The 22,229-nt window shown below is 32.9% G+C and overlaps 1 protein-coding gene and 1 long non-coding RNA gene across 4 annotated transcripts in view; one reads left to right on the top strand and one right to left on the bottom strand.

Moving 5' to 3' along the window:
• The window catches only part of LOC108359782 (protein FAM46C), a 125,854-nt gene that overhangs the window by 91,466 nt on the left and 12,159 nt on the right, over positions 1–22,229 (top strand). For 2 of the 3 annotated variants that reach the window (XM_017611817.1, XM_017611804.1), the window contains exon 1: positions 14,208–15,700. The exons of the other annotated variant lie outside the window; for it this stretch is intronic. The gene's annotated coding sequence lies outside the window, so the exon portion shown is untranslated. Of the gene's footprint in view, positions 1–14,207; positions 15,701–22,229 lie in introns of those variants that run through there. 3 annotated transcript variants of the gene reach the window in all.
• Positions 1,045–15,414, bottom strand: LOC108359852 (uncharacterized). The gene is made up of 2 exons (XR_001847007.1): positions 15,343–15,414; positions 1,045–1,262 (listed from the first exon to the last, which is right to left on the bottom strand). It is a non-coding gene; the product is annotated as an uncharacterized LOC108359852 (long non-coding RNA).

The following is a 22,229-nucleotide window of genomic DNA, read 5'->3' as shown; positions in this document are numbered from 1 at the left end:
TCTCTGAAAAGACGAGCAACCGCTTATTGTTTTAGGAAATGTCAACCTATCAGCCATTGTCATATAACTTTTCTAGAACTTTCGCTTGCTTGCTTTCGCTTGGTTTTACTTTCACTTTCCATAGGGCTATTTTATTCAAAAGTCCTTCATTTACTTTATCGTCGAGGCATTATAAAGAAGTGTTGCAATTTAATACCATTTCACACATTTGAAGTAACGATTTAATTGCGCTTTTTTTTCTTTCTGAGACACTCAAGAATGCACTGCTCTTTGTAGCCTATGCACTTACATGGTGCGTACATATGTATGTCCATTTAACAGCTTATAAATTGTTTCGAAACTGAAAAGCAATAAAATTTACTAAGCGATAAGTAGAAGAAAGAAAAAATTACATGAAAGCTCATCGATGAGAGAGATTAAGAAGCACCGTGAAAACTTTACGAAATGTTCAGCGAGCGATAGCGAACAGGTTGAGACCGACAATAAATGCAAGTGCATAAAGAAATTGATATCAAAGAAAACAAAACAAAATTAGACATACATACATACATATGTGCATACATATACATACATATACATAGGTACATAGTATTTAGTAAATATGCAAGCTTATAAAAAGTTGCTTTACATTGCCTTTGTTGTGCGATTAACAGAGCGCCAAACTAAGACGTAGGTGAAAAAATTTCAAAAGAAGCAACAAAATAAGTTTGGAGTGAGAAATTAATACGAAATAAAAATGTAGTAAGAAAACAGATAAATAAACAGCAAGATTAACAGCAATGTACGATTTCATCTACAAATGTGTGTAAACAACTACATATGTATTTTTTTGTACTATATGTACATATATATGTATGTTTTCTTGCGTTGTACATTGTTGCAATTATTTCATGTTTTTTTTTCTCTCACTTCACTTTTTCCATTGCATGTGCAAGCAACAGTTGTTTCATTGATGCACTGCTGTTGTTGTTGTTGCTTAAAAATATTTTAAATACACATATGTAAGCAAGCAATGTTTTAGGAGCTGCATTACAATTTTATATATTTTTTTTTCAATGAAGCAATATAACATTGTTTTTTTTTTTTAATTTTTTGTGTTTTTTAAGCGTCATTTTTAAGTCAACAAACCGCCGAGTGTTGAGCTCGAATTCTTCATTACTCCACAGTCAAAACCAAGCGATATAAGGCATTAAGTAGATGGCAAATATGGACGAGTATCTACATACACACATACATACATACATACTTAAATATGTACATACCTACATCATGAGTGTCGACAGATCGACTGACTAACACGGCTTCTCATCAAAACACTCTACTGCATTGATTCACTATCTCACTGGCTGAGTGACACAATTCGATTAAGTAGTGAACAATTGATGACGCCTCTACATAGTTGCTGATATGTCTGTGAAGTTGGCATACGGTATGGCGCAAAAAGGCAAAAAAAAAGCTGTTCTTAGTAGCTTTTCAATAGCTCTAGAGTTCCTGAGAAGAAAAATGAAAGTTCTGCAAGATTACGCCAAAAAAAAACATTTTTTTTTGTTTTCAAAAAGTCGAAAAAGTTAAATTAAAAACAAAAAATAAAACTGTTTAGCGTAAGTTTGTAGAACTTTCTGTTTCCTTCTCCGGATCTATAGAAGTTTTGAAAAGCTACCCAGAACATGCGAACGGGGACGTTAAAGTCAGTATTGAGTAGGTGCATATCCTAAAGAACGATTACACTTACCCCATTGCACTTTAAAGAACATCGCCTACAGACAATCGCCAGCCTTTTAAAAATTACTTACTCTTCAAGGCACTCGAGGCTCGTTTACCTGACAGTGATGGTGTAGAGTTACCTTGACTGCTCTTGGGAAAATGCGGCTCTTTATAACCTTCAGTTAGCCAAGCGAGCGCTGTTGGAAACCTTTGGCAAGAAAAGTTTCAAGATCCTTCTGGTCTATAAAGGATCTTCAGCGGTCAAAGGAGCATCTGAGTTACATATGTAGCTCAGCGGCTTCGCGTTATGTTAACAGGTGCCTTGATCGGTCACTGCCCAATAAGAACCAACCCTTGCGATAAGGCTTAACACTGTTTCAGATCTATACTGGTGGCCGCTGTGGCTGAGTCATTGCAGGTGCGTAATACAACACCGTAGAGCCTGGGTAGCAAAAGTGTTTTTCTAGCAGCAAACATTTAGTAAGTGTGCAAGCGCCAAAATATTATTATTATTATTATTATTATTATTATTATTATTGTTGTTGGTGGTTAGAGCTTGATGTGGTGAAATCATATATGCATCACTATAGCGTGTAGCGGTTTTTTCTTTTGATATGTACTTTTTTATTTAATACATTGTTTTCATAGTAAATTACTTTATCTCGTAAGTGTAGTGTGCTATTCATTTTTTCTATAATTTTCGTCTACATCATTGTATTTAAATATCTATTATTAAGCTGATATCTTTACACCAGCTACTGTCTGCACGCACAGCTATGCATTTTTCCTTTTTTTTTTCGAAGTCATTGCATTGCGGTTATCAGTCTGGTTGTTAAGATATGCACACCTTGTTGAAAGTTTTAACGCAAAATATTGTAAAAGTAGAAAACAAAATAGAAAAGTGCATTGTGTATCATTAAAAAAAAAAAAAACGATAGTCGATTCTGTGCATGAAAAGAAGCACACAAAAATAATGTAAACATATTACAACAAGTGAAACAAATGCAACAAAATCAACAACCAGTACAAAAACGCACATAATATTGCCTTTGGCCCAGTTGTATATATTTACGGATGTCTGTCCATATAACAACAGCTGCTGACGTCTGCGAAGCTTTTGATGTTTTGTTCTTTGATGAAATCTACTGCTCATTCATACATGAATTTGTATGTACATTAGAATGTACCAACACAAAAAGCTCGACGTACACACCTGATGCTAAAGTATTTTTGCAAGGAAATTTCGAAAAAAAAAAATTGAAAATTATTTTGCCAACACAGGGTTGGCTTTTCATAATTGTCATCATATCTTTGGCATTTGCAGTTGGATCTTAAAGTAAGATATACCAATATTCTTGTCTCAAGAATACAATTATTTGTGTTCCACATTGCATTGACCTCAAAAACTCCGTTTTGGTAATTACCCAGCAGATCTTAGTTCTTATCGCCCTAACGTTCCACACTAATGTCAGCAAATTAAATCCCATCAAAATCATTCAAATGTTTCCAACAACAAGTAGATCGATTATTCCAGTATAAATTTGTATACAAAAAATGTTTGCCGAATGTATGTAGGTGTCACCGGTACGACCAAAAAACCTAAATTTTTTTCCTTGCAAATCCTGGGTTTTTTTGTTTGCTTGTAGGGTGATACGATCTAATGTATATATGTACATATATACATATGTACATTGACGCTTGTCGATCGTTTGTTCATTTGCGTGCTCGTATCAGTAGCCTACAGGCTGCACGAAACACCCGTCGGCGCCCGCCTGGCAAACCTACATAATTGCCCGCTCACCTAACTGATGCAAAATGCATTGCATACTTTGTCTACTCGTACTACATATGTTAATAAGTACTTTTTGGTTATTGTTTCTATTATTACTTGCTGTCATTTAAAGTTGCTGCGCTAATTGTTGTTTTCTGTTTGTATTTGTGTATTGTTTATTATTATTCTTATTAGGTATTGTGTTGTTGGTGTATGTTATCAGTAGAATGTTTGCCTTTGCAAAGCAATAAAAAGTTTTCTTACAAAATAAAAATGTGTCTTTAAAAATCATCACTGAAACCAAGAAAGATTGGCCTATCGAATGCAGTGAGCGCTTGGCGTAATGCTCTGACCACTTCAAGGGAGTGTTTAGCGCTGTTCTACCTCAAACCGGACAAATGTTTGCGCCCCTTCGTAATCGCTAAGGGTCCCCGTGGATCCATCACGATCCATCAGACACACTAGGAAATAGTCAAGGCAGTGGATTTCTGCGGGTGAACGGTGGACCTGGTATGTAGATTTGGTTAGGTTACGTTGGTTCCCACTCCGCATAGTCCAGCCAATGGCAAATATTATTCTGAATTGGTGGGCAGATTATACGTTGATGTGAAGCAAACACGACCGCATTTGGCGAGGGATAAAAACAATGCTATTCTTCCACCAAGACAAATATGTTATATGTATGTTCAAAAATCAAAACGTTTTTTTTTTTGCCAAAATAAAAACTTCTATTCAAAAAGTCACTGTAGCCAAGTAGAAAACACTTGAAAACCAACATATCAGTGATTATTAAAGAAAATATCTCTTCGAAGCGGTGAAATTCTATGACCCTCCCATTTTTTATCTAGGTACTTTAAGGGCCGTTTTTACACTGACGTTTTTACACTAAGCGGAAATCTTGAATTTCCTAGTGAATAAAAAAACTCCCTCCCTCCCTCCCTCTCTTATGGAGTTCACAAAAACCGTGCTACTTCTAATATCAGCATCAAATCGTCTACACTAACGGACACTGCATAGCTTAGCCGGAGTTTATAGATGATTTTGAAAGGCAGTCGGTTTTATAAATACCAGAAATCCGTTCAAACAAATTTGGAAGTTGTTTCTAGTCAATTAAAGGCTCTTGGAGGCAATGAAAAAAAATGTCTTCAATCAACTCAGCTGCAACACTTACGGTTGGAAAATATTTTTAGTTGTTGGGTACCGTCTGGGCAGCGACCCATTTGCTTAGCTGATACCATTTACTCATAACTAAAGAACTTTCAAAACATTCTATAAAAGTATTATGTCGATAAAAGCTTACCCGAAATAGATACATATGTACATATGTACAAAAGGAAGAGTCGAGCAATTACTGAGCAAAGCAAAGCGCACTTCATTTAGCGAATAGGCGAAGCAACAAGGAGACGCACAGCAAACTCGAAACATATTGTTGTGAAAATGTCGCTAATGAATGAGTGAATTGGAAAAAGTGCATTGAATGGAAAAAAATTAGAATTTAAATAAAAAAAAAAAACATTAAAAATTGTGTGAATGGATGTGCACATGATTTCATGCATAAATAATCAAAAAGTCAGATGTATTGTACTAGCAACAAAATTAACACTCAAGGCTTCCTAGATGCTCATTGTTCCTCACTCGCTCATACATATGAACCGATTAGACAGATAACAACCTATGTAGATACAAACAGCTTCCCGGCTAAATGACTGACTGACTGTCTAAATCATTGACAAACTAATTGACTACTGTCTGAGAACGTGGTGCAGCAAATTTGCGATCTAAAAATATATGTTAATATTATTAACTTAATAATAATCGTTAAAGTAGCAATTTGTTTTAACAATAAATGTGCAATAATTAAATTTATAATCTTCCAAATTGCTGAAGAATAGTCAACTAATATTAGTCAGTTATTTTGCTGTAGTTGTAATTTTTTTTTTTGTTTTTGTGTTTGTACTTTTTGCTCGTGAGCATTGAGTTCCATCATAAACGTTTGCATTTGGATGGATTTTGCAAATAGTCGACTGTTTGTCAATGGATGTGTAGCACACTCTCAAGAACGTGTCGAACCTGTTGTTGTCGAATCAAATGTTTTTTTTTTATGTTTCGCTTCTTCTACATATGTATATGTAGTTAGTATGTTTGAGCTATCATTTTTTATTTGTAACCATATCCAGCGCCACTGCTGCAGCGTAACTGTAACTAAAAATTAATTTTCCAGATTATGTCGGTAAAACATGCAAAAGCAGTTAGCCGATGTTATCTGATGTATGTAAATACAGCAGAGCAGTTCCATAAAAGTTGTCGATAGAAATAATGTAAAACATAATTTCAGTTTTCTTTTTCATTTTTTTTTTGACGGTGAGCAGAAATTGGGATTCTGGCGTTGAATTTACGCCCCACAAATGAGTTAAAGAGGCGCTTTCTACTCTGTGTTCCCCAATACTCGTTGAGAAATTTCTACGCTGTTACAACAACAACATTAACAACGACAATTTTTTTTACACCTCTCCATTCTCGCAAATTTAATACTGAGTTTTGCAGAGTTGCTTTTAAGGACGGCTAGTGTAAAGAAAGTTGCACAGAACACCAAAAATGTCTGGAAAAATCACAGTAAGACCTAAATCAATGTCTGAAATTCCCAAAAGTTCCACAACATCACTGAAAGGCCTGAGAAATTCAAAAACAATTCCACAAAATCCCAAGGGACACGAAAAGGTCCAGGAAAGTGCCAAAAAATCTTGAAAGGTGTCGCTAATCCAGAAAGTATTCCGAAAAATCGATTTAAAAAATTCCGAAAAATCCCGAAAAGTTTCGCAGAAATCTCGAATAGATCCGCGAAACACTCAAAAAATCCTGTTCATTCCAAAAAAAAAACGGAAAAGCCAAAAAAATCTCCACTTTCGAATAGATCCTAAAGAAGCCGAAAAATCCCTATGATTTCACATAAGTCTTGAAAGATTCGAAATTTTCCAGAAAGTCTCAAAAAAGCTCGAAATTTTCGAAAAATTTGCCGAGCAACCGAAAAATAGCAAAAACAAAATCTGAAAAATACCGAAAGTTACAGAGTATATACCTGAAAAACTCTTCAAAAAAAAAAAACGTTAAACCCAATGGAAAATACAGGAAACATCCTGAAAAGGTTTTTAAAAAAAAGTATAGTTCATGTCATTTTTTACAAATTCTTAGTCAAAAAGCAAAATTAGTCTCGCTCCACATAATAAAATGCAAAATTTTTTAAACCATAAGGAAATCTCGTTTTAAGAGTATCGTGACGCAGAGCATTCTAAATTAAAAAAAAAAAAATACCATTTATTTATAGTTCTAGCTTTTTTACATTTTTAACCACGTACGCTACACTGTGCACAACATATCGCCGCCTTTGGTATTTTAGTTAGTAATTTTAACACTAGCTCGTCTCAATTCTGCTCTGGCAGATTGCTACAGCTGAATAAGAAGGAGGAGGTGCAGCAGCAACAGCAGCAAACATTTAAAGTCGCCAGTTTGGCGCATGCGATGCGGTTAATAATAAATATTCGCCCCAACTGTGTTTAACCCCTTGCTGGCCGGTTGACGGGGTGACTGGTCTGACTGACGGCTGTCGGTTGTCGGCTGTCGTGCCACTGCCGCTGCCCCTGCTGGCGTTTTAGTCACTCATACGCCCACGTGCACGCACATTTACAGCGATGTGTTTTTTTTTTTGTTCAATAAAGCAGTTTGTAAAGCTTTATAATTGCGGTACATTGACATTTGAAATGCCTTAAATGTTAGGAAAGGGCACTAAAGGTGGGTAAAAAAAAATAAAAAAATAAAATAATAATTTAACTTTGACAAAAATGCGTTTTCGACTGAGATGAGTAAGTCATTGAAGTAACAAAATTCGAAAACTGAAGACATTGAACTGTTTGCGCGCAACTTTGTAGCGGATATTCCTGTGCAATAAATTTGCGTGGTGCGCGGGTACGAGTTTTTTTTGTGTTTTTTTTTTTTTTTTGGTAGTATTGAGCATTTGTAATTTTTTAATACATATTTGCATATGTTTACATACTAAAATTTTCCGCAACACTTTACACTTGCTTCTCAAGCGGTCATTTGTTGTCGCTTTGCATTCGCATAAATGCATTAAATTATCCGATAAATGCAAACAATCAGAGCAGGCGTACAGGCAGGTAGTGTTGCTGATTTTTCTTTCTGCGCGCACACAACATACACAGTTACGAGTACTTGAAACGATGGGCCGTTGTTGTGATGAAGTTGTCATGAAAAATTCATACAAATCTGTCAATGTCAAATGATTTAATTAACATTTCGTTGTAATTCAATTGGATTTGGTTTCGTTTCGTTTTGTTTCGATTTGATTTAATTTACTTTTCGAATAATAATTTTATTGCTCGATTTGTTGAATTTTTGCAATGCAGGCATGCTGAGTATAAAGGTCCGGTCCGTCCACCCAACTGGTAGTGGATATTTACAGTGATGACGAAGTTAGTGCTGTATATTTGAATACATTTTTTAACACTCATTTACATTTGTACATACACATATGTGTGATTGTTCTAGAAAGTGAGGCGGCAAACTTTAGAAAAAGTTATCGCTTCGTATGCGAGAATTGTACCTCTATTTTCTTTTTTTATATTGAAATTTACGCCAAAGCGGCAATTGACAAATTTTAATCTGATAGGAGTATCTGAAAGGAAATGAACAAAAAAAAAAAACAACTTGGATATATGCACGTTTGGTATAAGGTATATTTCTGAGCCGCTTTAGCCAGTAATATATGTACATATACAGTTAGCGTCAAAAATATGACGTTTTGTGAATTTTATTTACTTATATTTTCCATACCAAATTTGTCTTATTTTTTTATACAAATATAATTCATTCAACAGCAAAACCAAGCAAAATTAATTATTTTTTCATGTAGATCACGGGGGAAAATTCAAGAAATAACAAAAAAATTTCATAAAACTTAAACTTTTCAATTCGATTTCTGAGAAATATTTTCGAATAATAAAGTGCGAATTTCAAGTCTCTAAAAATTTCGGTTGAAATTTGAGTATTTCTTTTGTCAAGGGTGTTGTACATTTTCTTCCATATAAAAATAGATTTTGTTCATGCGTTATATGGAAGAAAAGGCGCAGCACCCTGACGAAAACAAAATTTCTCAAAAATCAACGGGAATTTTTAGAGACTTGAAATTTTCACCTTATTGTACGTAAATTTAATGGCTTCTAAAAAATCGAAAGGAAAAGTTGAAAATTTTTTGTTATTTCTTGAATTTTCTACAGTTTTATATGAAATAAAATAATGATTGAACTATTTTTTTTTTTTTTTTTATAAAAAAAATAAGATAAATTCGTTATGGAAAATACAAATAGATGAAATTGTCACAACGTCAAGGTATTCATTTTTCTGATGCTAACTGTATATGTATGTATGTATGCAATTATGTATTTAATTTTGGTTTAATTCAATTTTTTGTTGATAATACACGGATGACAAGTTCTCATGGGAAAACAATTAGAGTGCCGCCGTAGAAGCAAAGCACTTCTTCTGGCCGTATTTTCTTTTGCGGTTCTGTGAGCCCATAAATCCATTTTTTTAAATGGATTTTTTTTCGAGTTTATTGTTCGATTATGTTGCTGACAGGGTTACGGCTCTTTCTAAGGAAGGTCTCCGGTCAGTTTCATTCCTGCAATTTCCGTATTCGATCACGAACGTTCTTCGCCAAAGCTGAAGTTCTGCCGGGGCGTTTTCGACTTGATATCCAGATGCTGACAATTTTTTATTGTACCTAGACACTTATATGGAAAACATATTTTCTCGTATAGATGGTGAAGAATTCTTGAATATCATACGTTTTTCGATATTAAACCCCTGCTTCTCTTCAGGAAACTTCCAATAATAAAACGCAATTGTTTATTAACCTTTTTTAATAGTAAGTATATTCCCAAAAAAAAGAAATAAAAAATCTGAACGCAAGATTCCAGCACCAAAAGCTACACCGACAGCAGCAGCAGCAGCAGCAGCAGCATCCTCACCAATATCAGAGTCATCAACAGGTATGCTATCTGTGGGTACTCGCATCAACTGTAAACGCTAAAAATATAATCAACTCATAAATGTATAATAATTTATATGTAAAATCGTGCCGCTTAAAAAAGCACAATAACAATGAAACAAAGGCATGCTAACGAGCGCTGACATGCCGACGCGAAAGTGCAAAATATGTCTACATATGTACATACAGACGTACAGCAGAACAAGTGTAAGAAAGAGTCACGAAATGTCAAAATGTGGAATGCTGCCGAAATGTACCAGAAAATGAAAAAAAACCGAAAAACGCACAAAAACAAATCAAGCCTGAAAAAGAAAAAAACATACAGCAAAGGCGCGATAAACAACGAATAAATAAAATTAAAAAAAAAACACTAAACATCCGCAAATGCCGCATCGACGCTGTTGTACGAGATTATAGTGGTGGTATATAGGTGGTAGTGCTTCTGATGTTAGGTGGTGTTGGCGATACCCTGCAGAAAATAATTATTAATAACTTGTTAGTTTTTTTCGCGGGAATTATTTTTTGTATTGAAACATTTTGGTCCAACATTTTTACCAAGAGTTCACGTTCATGATTTTTAGTGACGCATTTGTCTTCTAATATTACGGTTTGGTGGTAGTCAGAAGGCATATTTCCATTGCCGTCTTAAATAACCCAGCAAAAGTGTATATGCATACAAAGATACGTAATAGCTTCAGTGCGGTATGCAGTATGAAAATGTATGGGAGGCGCCACACCCCTTTTGCCAATAGCCCATACCAATTTTTCTTCATGACCTTGTGATTATGAAATATCTATACCAAGTTGCAGTACTCTACCATGAACACTTCCAGAGATATGCAGTATGGAAACTACGTTTTGTATGGGAGGTTCCACGCCCCCTTTTCCAATAACCCTAATTTTTCTCCATGTGTATGCGACTGTTTTCATATATCTTCATACCATGTCCGAGTACTTTACCGTGAACACTTTCAGAGATATGCAGTGTGAAAAATTTGGGTTGTATGGGAGGTGCCACGCCCCCTGGACCTAGCGGTATGAAATATACTTTACATCCGATTTTCATACCTACCATATATGCGAAAAAATTTTTATAAAAATCGGTCGAGCCGTTTAGGAGGTGTTTGACCACAAACACGGTGACACGAGATTTTTATACATTAGATGTAACTTGTAATTAGCTACAAAGAGATAACTTGACACTAGTTAATAAGTAATACAGACGTAATCGGGAGATTGTTTTCCCTTTTTTTAATTTTTTTTTTTGTCAATAAATTTTATATTATCATTTTGAAGTTATGTACGACGCAGTTCGAATATGGGACCACTCACAGCAGAATATGTAAACAAATGTGAAATGTAGTAAAATCAAGAAAATAAATAGAAAGGTAAAAAAAAATATATTTTTCTTGACTACCCTTACTATTTCAGAGAAAATATACGGATAACAGTGACCTTTAGTCAACTTCAAGTTAACATATAGTTAGATGCATTTCCCGCAGGGTAAATGACGGCGGCGTTGTTGTTGTTATCGCCGTCGTCGCCGCCGCTGTGGTCGTCGGTGTCGTTAATGGTCTCGACTCGAGAACAATCTAGAAGAGGCGCCAGCGCAGCAACAAACGCTGTTAGTTGCATACATATACAGATGCAAAAATAAGTAGTGTAGGTGCTAGGAATGTGATAGGATCCCGGCCTTTTTAAAGTCCCAAAAATCTCGGGATTCTTGCTAATTTGCACTGATGCCAATAATAGAATCTCATTTTCTTGACCAATATTGGCTATATTTCTTTTTTTATTTAATAATTCATGTTTTTTAGAAATGTCTAGCTGTGATTTTTGAACCAAATATCAATATATTCGCGAAACCATTGGCCAAATATAGTAAAATTGAGTTTTTAGTTTTTCACGCTGACGTCAGTAATTCAAAAATGATTTAAAAATTCAAAGAAATATGCTTAGAGAAGAAGTATGGGTATAAAATTGAAGGGGAAACCCGAATTTACACAGATTCAAGTTTTTGCTGCAGAAGGACTGGTACATATTGAAAATGTCATTTTAATATTTTATCTTTGAAATATCGCAGTATTTGTTTTTGAAAAACATATATTTTGAGTACTTATATAAACTCGATAACATCCTCGAATTTCGGCCTTCTAACTTTATCAGCTTAAAAAATTACCTATTCGTCCTGTAAATCCAAAAATTTTTTTTTTTTTGAATTCTAAAGAAATTTCCTGTTGCATTTTTATTCTACATTGCATAGAATTTTTTAAATAATTTTTGGAATACATCATATCTTTGAAATTACAAAGTCCTTTAAAATAAATCCTGACAGCAGAGAGAAAAAATAAAAACGCCACTTTAACTGGCCTATCATCAATTCCGTCGGAGATCCCGACGTTGTCACGTCTAAATTACTATCATGAATCCCGTCGTGATTTCGAAATACTCCCGCAAATTCGAAATTCGTGAGATTGGGGTATCACTGATTTCGAGTTATTTTATTTTGATTTAGAATTATTAAACCAAAAATTAAAACAAACAAAAACCAAAGGCAGCACTAACTACGAATACGTCGGAATTGCTGATAGCATTTCGTAACGGGAGATTTTTCCACGACGGGAATTCAGACGGGGGAAGTAGAGATTATCGGGATGTCGTTGGTACTATCCCGGGATCCCGGGATTTAAATATTTATTATTTTTCAACTATGTACTTAAATCGAAAAAATTGCCTCAATATGATTTGAGAAGTTCTCCTATCATATAATAAATAATAAGTAAATGCGCTTGGAACGTATTTGTATATTTAAAGTGAAAATTATTTCATAAGTAACATAACGAAAGACAGTAATTAAATCTATATGCATTTAATAATACTTTAGCATGTATGTACATATATGATAAAATAACGTAAAAAAAATTAAGTCAACAAATTTATTTTCTGGTTGAAAAAAGTTGATAATACTAGTGGCAGAAATAAAAATGCGCCTTATTTCGACCAGTTTTATCTATATTCCTTTTGTTTGTTCATTATTTAAATTTTTTTATAAAAATCTACTTCTTATTACATATAATTAAATGCATATAAATGGGCATTTCTCTGACGTCATGATATTTAAAAAGACTATAATTTTAAAGACATGATTAGTTTCAAAACTTTTTGTAAAAAATTCAGTGCAATGTAAAACAAAAATATGGATAACAAACAAATTTTTTCTTTCAAATTCTGTAGAATTTTTTGGGTTCACAAGGACGAATATTTTAATCTAATAAAGTTAGTCCTTAACATATATGTATATATTTTTTTTAAATAAGAAATGTAAAATTTCAAGGGTATTCACGGATAAAATTATAAAAGGGCATTTTTAATACCTACTCACTCGTCCCTTACGCACCAAAAAAATGTAATCTGTTTTAACTTTACAGAATCTCTTTAATTTGATACCCACACTTGGTTTTTAAGTACATACATACATTGCACCGAATTTTTTAACTCATTTTTTGAATTACTCATATCTTTCAAATTTCAAGGTTCTTTTAAAAAATTCTGACGTCAGAGAAAAAAATTAAGAACGAAATTTTACTCTATTTATTTTATTTATACAAAAGGAAATATGTATAGCCAAAACTGGTCAACATAAGGCGTTTCTATTATTGCCACCAGTGGAAATTATAAATCCCGAAAGTCCCGGGATTCTGCGCAAATAATCCCGGGATTTTTGGGACTTAAAAGGACCGGGATCCCGGGAACCCGGGACTAACATCCCTAGTACCTACATATGTATGTGTATACAATTAGAGCGTTAATATATTTACACATATGGCGGTGTCTAGTAAAACACGCCGTGCACGCAAAGCATAGAAACTCACGCACACACACTCACATGCACATCATTGTAGCGTCTCCACATTTTCTGTATTACTTGCCTCACAACAACTGCTCCCAGCAGCAGCACCACCATCTTTACCACCACCACCACTCTACTCCCGTTTGCTTGCCACCTTTTTAGTGTGACGTCAGCGAGCGCCTTTCGTAGTCATCGCCGCCTGCATTTGAACCCCTCCCCCCTATCACCAACCCGCTTCCATGTACATATGAATATTCAACAGCTCGCATGCCAGCGCCCTACCTAATATTTAGTTCGATTATTACGCTCACTCGCTTATTCATTGCGAAAATCGAAAGAACTTGAATGCGCTCAAAAGCTCTGGCGTTGACGAGTGGGCGATTTAACGACTGTTAAGGCTGTTGAGAGTGATAAACGAGAGCGTCGCACTTAAGTGTGTGAGTGGGTAAGTGCGCTTAGTGGAGCAGCGTGGCGTATGAGTGCTTGAGCACCAGAGCGTATGAGTTACACAAAAAGTACAATGAGCACGCACTCAAGCATTGAGTAAAAAACTCATCTTTATTACAATTCAATGAGTCAAATGTGTGTTTGCTAGTGTATCCTATATGGAGGTGAGGTAGTCTAACTTCTCTACGCTGGTGTTGTAATGCATGCAAATCTCCGCTTTAATCGAAAACTAGTCGTAGACTTAATAACAAGCGCTCACTCAACCAATGTACCCTCTCTCCCGCTACTTTGAGCTTCAACTCAAGCTTATTCGCGCGCTCACTTGCTCACGCGCGCATTCACTCATTTCGTTGGTAGTGTAGCCTAGCAATAGGTGTACATTCCCCAACAGTGCAACATTATTAGCAGTACGATTTCGAACTCGCTCGGCGTAAGACATTGACTGCTCCCGTAGACGCGGTCGTACACTAAGTGCCAAGTTGCCACAAAACGTTAACGTCAGCATTATAACTAGTGTGTCTTTTTTTGCCTGACGGTCCAACTGCGTATTTCGCATAAGCTAATAAATAGGTTCTCGGCGGTGCTGCAACGCACGCACGTCATCATTATCATTTAACAAATAACATCAAATCGCAACGTTTGCTCGGTTGTCGTAGTCGTAGCCGTAGTATTTGTGGTCGCCATCGTCGTCTTCGTCATTTTCGTCGCCAACGCAGTCAAGTGTGTTGTTTCTCCACCACCTTCATTATATCGACGACTTGAAAAGCTATTGGGGAAAAGTGAAAAAGCAAAGGAAAACTTTGCGAACAAATTACAATTAGAAAAAAATTCAAAGGTGTACCCAAAGTGGGCGCGTGCAAATAGACGCGAAAGAAAAACATACGGGGCGTAGTACGTGCAAACTAAATAAGGTAGTGAAAGAAATTATTCATTACGAAGAAAACGAAAAGTTTACTTTAGAAAAAAGATAACAAAACTAAAAAAAAAAAACATACAGCTATTATATAGCCAGTTAGCCAGTGGTTAGTAACCAGGCAAACGGTACAGAAGGTGCACGAGTACGATAAAAAAGAAGAAAAATTTTGCTAATTTAATAGCCACCCAAAAACGAAGCGAAGCCAGCACACATTTGATGATGAAATATTGAGGAATCAAAAAAAAAAAAAAAAGAAATAAAATAATTTCAAATTCGCAACAGCCAACCAACAATAAACGCCACACAGCGCAAAACGAAAGAACGCGAACATACTCAAACGAATTTATTGCAAAAGCGGCACAATTTCACGATTTCGCGAAAATTGTGTGTGCAATAAAATTAAGTTTGTAGAAAAGAAAGGCAAAAAAAAAATAGACCTTAATTGAATAAAATAAACAAACCAATTAAATAAAATTAAAAATTTAATAGCTGTCAAGCGGCAGAAGAAGAGAATATCGAGAAGTAAAAGGCTGCAGCAAAATTATTTGCGATTTCAGTGGACAGCTGGCACATTCCAATACAAACGTACATACATATAAACGCGTACACGGTATCTACTTATTAGTGTACTACTTACACTTGAAAGCGAAAATTTCAAGGCGAAAATCTAAGTGCGCTCGTCGCAAATAGAAACTAATTCGCACATTTTTGCTTTTACTTCTGTGTGTGAATCAGAGTGTTTGTGTGCGTTGTTTACGATCTCTGCGAGTAATTGAAAAAAAAAACAACTAAAAACCAAAAAACTAAAAAAAACGAAATTCTCGTTTTACTAAAAATATAACTCTAACCCAAAAACAGCACCAAAAGTTGTGTGTGTGTGTGTGGAACGTGTAGAGTGTATCAATCCGGAGTAATCTTACGGCAATTTGTGCAGATTCCTGCGATTATTTGGTAGGTGATTCATGCAATGCAAGAAATTTTGAAACCAAAAAGAGTATAGTAAAAAAAAAATATAAATATTTCTAAGTATGTATAAATGTTTGAATAAGAATAAAAGCGATAATAACGGGGTGACTAATGCAGCGCTACGATGTGCATTAATTTGGAGATGTGCAAAAATTGGGGCAGCACACATTCTATATGCGAAGTTTCGTAAATTAATTGAATGAAATTATTTGGCAAGGAGTAGAAAAAATGTGAGCGCTTTTTTGTCATTTTATTGTTTTGACTGCAAAAAGGCTATTAAATTGAAAAAAGGTAGAAAATTAAGGGTAAATAAATTACAAAATAAAATAAAATGTAAAATATACAGTAAAAATTTAAAATAAGAAACTAAAATAAAATGCAAAGTAGGATTAAATTAAATAAAAAAAATTAAAATGAATAAAAAAAAATAAATAAAATGAAAAATATAATAAAATCAGTAAAGCAAAAAAACTTAAATAAGAAAATAAAATAAAATGGAAAATACAATCAAATGAATAATTGAAAATAAAAAGCAAATAATTTGTAACGAAAAACAAAATACAAAAGAAATGAAATGGAAAGTGAAATTAAGTAAAAGAAAAATAAAAATTAAATGAAAAATATAATAAAACAAATAATTGAAATACGTAAAGTTAAAAATTTCAAATAATAAAATTAAATAAAAGGAAAAATAAAATATATTGAAATAAAACAAAATAAATTAAATTAAAATAACATAAAATAAAAAGAAATAAATATAAAATTGGCACTATAATAAAATTAAAAATATAAGTAAAAGGTAGAGATAAATATATCAAATAAAAAATAACAAGTAATTTTGAAGCAAAAAACAAACCCGATTTCAATTCCCATATAAAAATTTAAGATTATCGTTGATTTCTTCATGATCCGGTGATCGTATTTGACCCAAATTACTATGGGACCACCTGTGAGGTAACGCCTTTTCTTTAACAAAAAAGAATTATAGAAATCGGTTACCGTGGTCCAAAGTTATTCGGTAACATACGTAAAAAAAATAAAAAAATAAATTAAATATTTCGACGAAGTAATAACCTGCTCCTTTTTGTGAGGTCGGTTAAAAATACAATAAAACAAAATAAAAAATAAAAAAAAATTAATAAAATATTTAAATTTGTCGAGCTTTGTACCACGATTTTTGTTTTTATAAAAGAACACTAAGTATATAAGAAGAACATAAAGTTGACAGAATTAAAAAAAAATAATAATTACATTAGAGGTAAGTAAAAAATTAAACTAAAACAAAATATAAAATCCTCGATACCGTTTCAAAATCGCCCATTGTCCAGTTGGATGACCGCTTAAATCGGCATAGTGGCAAAACTGAAATTTGTAAAATTATAGATCGTCGATGCTTTTGCAAAACCGTCCATCGTCCGATTGCAAAACCGCCTATCTTATGGCACTCAAATTTTACAGGAGATCGAAAGAACTGTTTTTCTTTGAAGGCATTGCTTTGATTTAGGCTTCGATTTAGGCGGTCGATGTGCGGTTTTGCAAAAAACATCGACGAGATACATACATACGTATGTGAATGAAATACGGACTATCAAGTCAACGATCGCAGAGAAAATAAGTTCTTTTGCTTGCCTGTAAAATTTTGAATGCCGTTAGATAGGCTGTTTTGCAAAGACGTTAACAAAATGAAATTAAAATGGTGTAAGAGTTAAATAAAATAAAATGAAAAAAAAAATAACAAAATAAAGTTTATGTTCACTTGTTCTTAATTTAATGCCTGCGTCTACATAAAAATATTTGGTAACTTTTTGGAAAGGAAAAATCTTTTTTCAATATTTCGGCATAAAAGTTGTTCAAATTTAAATATTAGTGTTTGGTAGAAAGATATCGAAATATTTATATTGATAAAATATTTGCATTATATTTCGCTTTAAGTTGTCAATGAAATGAAACGTATAACTCGAAAGCATTTCTGTGGACTTTTGCAAAAGAACTTATTTATGTATGTAATTTCAAAAGTTTGGTTCTAGATGAAAACACATGAACAAAAATACAGAATTTTGCTGAGCGCCTATTAAAATGAATTTTTTGTTGGATCAACGGTTTTGGGGAAAGTAAAAGTAACAATGACTAGTAAAAATATGTTAGAGTTAATGAATTCGAAGTGAACATACTAAAAATGCAAGAAACAATTTCCAAAAAAATAAATTGCTGTAATTCCCGCAATGAAATTGCTAGAAAAAATATTGAGATTAATCAGCTCTTTGACCTATTAAAAAAAATTATAAAAATTATATGTACATATATAAATGAAAATTATTAGCGAAGTTCTAATATTTTTGGAATATTTTGGCAAAACTTATAACTTAAAAAAATTTTATTTAACTCTTACATAAATATGCGGTTTTGCATGATTGTTGATACGCGGTTTTGTATTTTAAACGACGATATGTAAAACGAACGCTCACCTACTGTTGGATTTTCTAATAATAATTTTATTTTAAATCAATTAATTTTTGATTTTTTCTTGAAAATCTATGGAGGTGGGAGATATAGATAGATGTTTTTTTTTTAATAAAACAGAAAACTGTTTTTGCAGCTGTCCTAAACAATGAAATTGAAATTAAAAAAATAAATGCAACATGCAATAATAGCACCAAAAACAACAACAACAACAACAACTATTTAACCATACACCAGTAATTAATAGTTAGCCGCAATTATTAATTGAAAGAAATCAACTTGTGAAATCCGAGACGGTGACTACTCACTATCTCTTCGCAGCTATGTACATATGTATGTATATGTATTATCTTGTATATTGGCATGTCTACATGTATTATGTACATACAAACAAATGATATTTACCGTCATACCTATGTATGTATGTAGCTGCCGCTGCCGTGTATCTACAGCACGCACACATGTTAACTCGACGTTCATTGTTTTTTATGACCAGAATTATTGCGCGTGTTGTTGTTTCTTTTTTTTTGCATTTTTGTTGTTTGCCTTTTTTAATTTGTATTTTTTAATACATATACTACTTAGTTCATATGTAGCATTAAGCACAGATAGCAACCATCCACAAGTACGACTGCATACATATGTATATGTTTTTTATTGTTGTTTTCTGTACATATTTTTTCTACATATAAAATTAATTCGCATAACTTAACAAAGTTGTTATTGCAGCTGCTGCTGCTGCTGCTGCTGCTGCTTTTGCTGTTGAGCTGCACTGAGCTCAGCTTGTATGAGTTGAGCTGGGCTGCGCTGCGTTGGTCAGCGAGCAAAAATAAAAATTCAAGATACTTTAATAGGTGTGATGGTGAATTTTAATATACATACATACATACATACATACATATATACTGCATGCATATGCACTTATGTATTTACATATATGTACCTATATATGTATTTATATTTGCTTGAGTTTGTTTTTGGGTTTTGCCCGTGTAAGCGATGACGTTCAACTCTGTTTACTGTTTACGTGCATTTTAGTCCGTATGCTACATATATGTACATATATGTATGTGTGTACAATGGCTGCAGAAATAATAGACTCGTCTTTCTTTGAACAGTTTTGGCTATATTTCTTTAGTTTATTTTATGTTTAATATTTTTTTTTTTTATAAAAGCCTAGGTAGTTATACAACAAACACCATATAAGTCCACTTCTCAAACTGTGTACAAAAATAATAAAAACTCGATAAATTTTCACCACATTTTCAAACATTTTATTCAAAATTAAAAAAAAAAAAAAAATATATCGTATGCAGTTTTTTAGCCCAGTCAATTTTAACATAATAAAGTGCAAGTTTCAGTTGGCTTCAAAATACCGTTGAATTTTTTTTTGTTGACGATGTCACGCATTTTTTTTCCCCCTATACAAAGTGTGCTCGAAAATTTTTTTATATGCAAGAGCATGCCTAGCATCGTCAACAAAAAAAAATTTTTAAAATCAACGGTATTTTCTAGCCACTTGAAAGTTGCGCTTCATTATACTAACAGCGCGATTCCGTGCATTTGATAAATTGAAAATCTATAATTTGTAAATTTTTTATTATCATAAAAGCTCTTTTCTTGATAAATTATCAAGATTGAAAATGCTATTGACAAATTGAAATTTCATGTGTGTATTTGAACCTGCGACACATGGAATTATAGTCGACATCTTTACCTACTCGGCTACGGCAGTCAAAATCTTTTTTGCTTTTAAATTCGTATTTTTCATAAATGGCAATGAAATCAGTTCCACTCATGTGGAAATTAGTTCCACTCATGTGGAAATCGTAGAGCTTTTTGTTTTATAAATATTGATACAGAATGCGAAGGGAGATTTTACTTGATAAAAATCTTGATAAAATTTCTTTACAAAACATTTATCAAGAAAACACAGATTTGGGCGGTAAAATTGAATGAGCTGTGAAACTGCATACCAAAAATTTTTCTAAAAATTCCGAATAAAAAGTTTGAACATTCGATGAAAATATGTCGAATTTTTATAATTTTTGTAATTGAATTTTTATATGTTTGAAAAGCAAATTTATATGGTGTTTGTTGTATAACTACCCAGGTTTTTCTAAAAAAAAAAAAATCTTAAACATAAAATAAGCCACAGAAATATAGCCGAAACTCCTCAAAGTAAGACGGGTGTATTACTTCTGCCGCCAGTGTATGTATGTACGTTAGTGTGCGTAAGCTCAACGCCGTGCATGAAATAAAAACGAAAAAAATGAAAATCTAATAAAATTACGAAAAAGACGCTTTAATTAAGTAGCAACCACAACAACAACAACAACGAAAGTTGTTTACTTGCACTGTTTGGTTCAATCATTTACCCTGTATTTGCGTTGAAATGAAGCTAACTTTTTGTTTGCTTGCTTGCCTGTTTATAGCGAACTTGTTCGCTAAGTTCAAGTAAAAATGTATATTTTATCTATCAGCTAAAAAAAAAAATCATGTTTTTTTTGCACATTGTTGGCAAATGATTTCTGATTGATATTCAATTTTACTTTGTATTGGCAAAGGAATTCGCAGAAATATGTATTTATATGTAGGTACATACATACATACATACATATCTATCATGCTGGCTGCCATTTTCAAGATTTTTGACTTTTCATAGGTAATTATTTTGCAAATGAAAAATATAAAACATTTCTAATTTTTATTTTTTTTACAAGTTTCAGTGTCGAAAAAAAAAAAAAAAAAAAACGCACATAAGAGCGATTAAATCAAACCAATGATCATAACGGTTATGATCTCTATAATAGAAATCATATTTGAACCGTTAAAATTGATTTTATATTTTTCCAATCAAATTTAATAGTCGTTTTTATATATTTATTTTTTTTTATAAATTTTCGACTTATTTTTACGATTTTTATTTTTTCGATCATATTATAAACGTTATTTTCAGATTTAATTTACATATAAGAGATTTTAATTGGTCATGAAAATGTAGGCGATTAAATTTTATCACAAAAATAAAAATCGAAAGTAGCCATTAATTTTGATCGAAAAATCACAAAATAACGGTGAAGTTTGACCGAAATGTTAAAACCAAAAATTAACGATTATTTTTTATTGAGCAATAAATAAAAAATAACGATTACGCAATGATCTAAGAGTAAAAATCTAGATATTAAGCGGTAATTTTTGGTCTCTTAATTAAAGAAAGTTTTTTTGAAACGAAAAATATATAATCAAAAAGATTTCATGCTTTAAATAAAAAATTACTACTTTAAAAACCACTTATTTATAACCACTTCTCAAATCCAGAGATCACCAGATCTCTTGTCCTACCTCAGAAAAATATTGAGGTTAGCGAAAGTTGAATTGAATTAATAAGTCAGTCTTCTTCCGTCACACTTTCTGAGAAGCATCAGACATTTCCCCCTGTTGATGACTGAAACGTTAACCACTGCGAAGCTCTCCTAGTTTGTTAAACACAAACGTCCATAGGATAAGCTATATAAAAGTGGTGAAATATCGAATGAAAATTATTGTGTTTTAAAAGCTAGATTCATATTATTTAGGATTTGATACAACTTTCTGTTCAGAAATCAATTTTTTTCTTAGAATTGGTGTTTGACTTATTAAACTCACACAACCACAGTACATATCCACAAATAACTCAAAAAGTAATGTGAGCAAAAAAAAATGTTTTTTTTTATCTACGAAAGTAACGCTTGCATCGCACATTCCAGAGCTGTGTAAGTGTGAAATCATTTTCAATTTTAAATCAACAATTTTTTTCTATCCAGTTTTCATTACTTATTCTTCGCTTAGGATTGAGGTTTAAAATTTTTGAATTTTCCATTCTCTCAAAGCAGTTATGAATTCACACATCAACATATTCATAGCAAGATTGAAAAAACCAATGCCCAATCAAAAAAAGGTTTAACACTGAATGAGTATTGAAAAGGCTGCAATCTTTTATGTGTGTGCATTCTTTAACTCAGTACCAATCATTAGTTCAAAGACACCCTGGTAAATAACTTTTTGATAAAAA

Source organism: Rhagoletis zephyria, unplaced genomic scaffold (genome assembly GCF_001687245.7).
Source record: "Rhagoletis zephyria isolate East Lansing unplaced genomic scaffold, Rhagoletis_zephyria_1.1 Rzeph_scaffold_00013, whole genome shotgun sequence".
Lineage (NCBI taxonomy): Eukaryota > Metazoa > Arthropoda > Insecta > Diptera > Tephritidae > Rhagoletis > Rhagoletis zephyria.
This window is presented reverse-complemented; position numbering and strand designations above follow the sequence as displayed.